The sequence below is a fragment of the Colobus angolensis genome, unplaced genomic scaffold, assembly GCF_000951035.1.
Source record: "Colobus angolensis palliatus isolate OR3802 unplaced genomic scaffold, Cang.pa_1.0 Scaffold120, whole genome shotgun sequence".
In the NCBI taxonomy this organism is placed as follows: Eukaryota; Metazoa; Chordata; class Mammalia; order Primates; family Cercopithecidae; genus Colobus; species Colobus angolensis.
This window is the reverse complement of record NW_012113142.1, coordinates 3,414,437-3,416,596: the sequence shown is the minus strand read 5'-3', so window position 1 is coordinate 3,416,596 and position 2,160 is coordinate 3,414,437. Positions and strand designations below refer to the sequence as shown.

Here is a 2,160-nt window from a genome sequence, read left to right as displayed (position 1 = left end):
TTGCCCAGACTGGTCTTGAACTCTCGGACCCAAGCGATCCTCATGCCTCAGCCTCCCAAAGTGCTGGGATTACAGAACTAACACACCTAAGCCTTCCCTTTTTAATTTTTTTTTTTTTTAACCCATGTCCCTAAAGTTGCCTGGGACATCCTTCCTTTTTGAGAGCAGAACCGCTCCTGCCAGAGAAAACAAAAGCCCAATGCTTGCAGCCCTCAGCAGGATTATTGGATAGAGGAAAAATGTTTAAACAGTTGCCGAGAGAAAGCTTAGCCACAAGTCGGGTGCGGCTGTGGGACACTGGTGGGATGGTATTAGGTTGGTGCAAAAGTAATTGTGGTTTTTACCATCACTTTCAATGCACGGCTGCGCCTGCAAATCCTAGCTACTCGGGAGACAGAGGCTTGAACCCGGGAGGTGGAGATTGCAGTGAGCCGAGATCACGCAACTGAACTGCAGCCTGGGTGACAGAGTGACACCCTGTCTCAAAAAAAAAACAAAAACAAAAACACAAACTAGACAGTTCATGTTCAGCTGCATAAATTCTAGTACACTTAGGTTGTTGTTGTTTTTTTTCCCAACAACTCAATCGTTTTTGGTATATTACATTATTTTTTTAAACTGTGATATACATAACAAATGCTGGCAAGGATGTGAAGGGAACTCTTGTACGCTATTGGTGGGAACATAAATTACTACACCCACTATGGAAAACAGTTTGGAGGTTCCTCACAAAACTAAAAATTGAGCTGCCATATGATCCAGCAATCCCACTGCTGGATATATACCCCAAAGAAAGGAAATTTGTACATCGAAGAGATCCCTGCACTGACATGTTCACTGCACCACTGTTCACAACAGCCAAGATTTGGAAGAAATCTGAGTGTACACCAACAGAAGAATGGAAAAAGAAAATGTGGTATTTATACACAAAGGAGTACTATGCAGCCATCAAAAAAGAATGAGATCCTGCCATTTGCAATGACATGGATGGAACTGGAGATCATGATGTTAAGTGAAATAAACCAGGCACAAAAACACGAACATCGCATGTTCTCACTTATTTGTGGGATGTAAAAGTCAAAATAAGTGAACTCATGGACTTAAGAGACTAGAAGGATGGTTACCTGAGGCTGGTAGTAGAGGCTTGTGGCAGAAGGTGGGGCAGGTTAGTGGGTACAAAAAAAAAGTAGAGCTGGCCAGGTGTGGTGGCTCACGCCTGTAATCCCAGCACTTTGGGAGGCTGAGGTGGGTGGATCATGAGGTCAGGAGTTTGAGACCAGCCTGGCCAACATAGTGAAACCCTGTCTCTACTAAAAATACAAAAATTAGCTGGGTGTAGTGGTGCGCACCTGTAGTCCCAGCTACTTGGAAGGCTGAGGCAGGAGAATGGCTTGTACCCGGGAGGCGGAGGTTGTGGTGAGGTTTGTATTTTCAGTTGACGGAGTTTCGCCATGTTGGCCAGGCTGGTCTGAAACTCGTGACCTCAGGGGATCTGCCTGCCTTGGCCTCCCAATGTACTGGGATTACAGGCGTGAGCCACCACGCATGCCCAGGCCTATTATATTGTATATATTTTATCGCCGTTTTTTAAAAAAAATTTTAGGCTAGGCCCAAGCTGGTCTTAAACTCCTGACCTCAAGTCATCTTCCCACCTTGGCCTCTCAACGTAGTGAAACCTTGTCTCTACTAAAAACAAAAAAATTAGCCGGGCGTGGTGGCGGGCGCCTGTAATCCTAGTTACTCAGGAGGCTGAGGCAGGGGAATCACTTGAACCTGGAAGGTGGAGGTTGCAGTGAACCGAGATTGCGCCTAACACTCCAGAGCAGACTCTGTCTCAAAAAACAAGAAATTTGTGTGTGTGTGTGTGTGTGTGTGTGTGTGTGCACACACATAGTAGATGTATATATTTATGGACTACATGTAATGTGTTGATACAGCTATGTAATATGAAATAAGCTCATTATGGAGAATGGGCATCCATTCCCTCAGGCATTTATCCTTTGAGTTACAAACAATCCAATTACATTAATTTTTTTTTTTTTTTTTTTTTTGAGACGGAGTCTTGCTCGGTCGCCCAGACTGGAGCGCAGTGGCCGGATCTCGGCTCACTGCAAGCTCCGCCTCCCGGGTTCATGCCATTCTCCTGCCTCAGCCTCCCAC

At 45.3% G+C, this 2,160-nt stretch overlaps 1 protein-coding gene across 1 annotated transcript in view; it reads right to left on the bottom strand.

Annotated features, from left to right (window-relative positions):
- Positions 1-240: 240 nt before the first annotated feature.
- The window catches only part of EIF4H (eukaryotic translation initiation factor 4H), a 15,630-nt gene continuing 13,710 nt past the window's right edge, over positions 241-2,160 (bottom strand). The window contains exon 7 of the transcript XR_001000522.1: positions 241-265. The gene's annotated coding sequence lies outside the window, so the exon portion shown is untranslated. The remainder of the gene's footprint in view (positions 266-2,160) is intronic.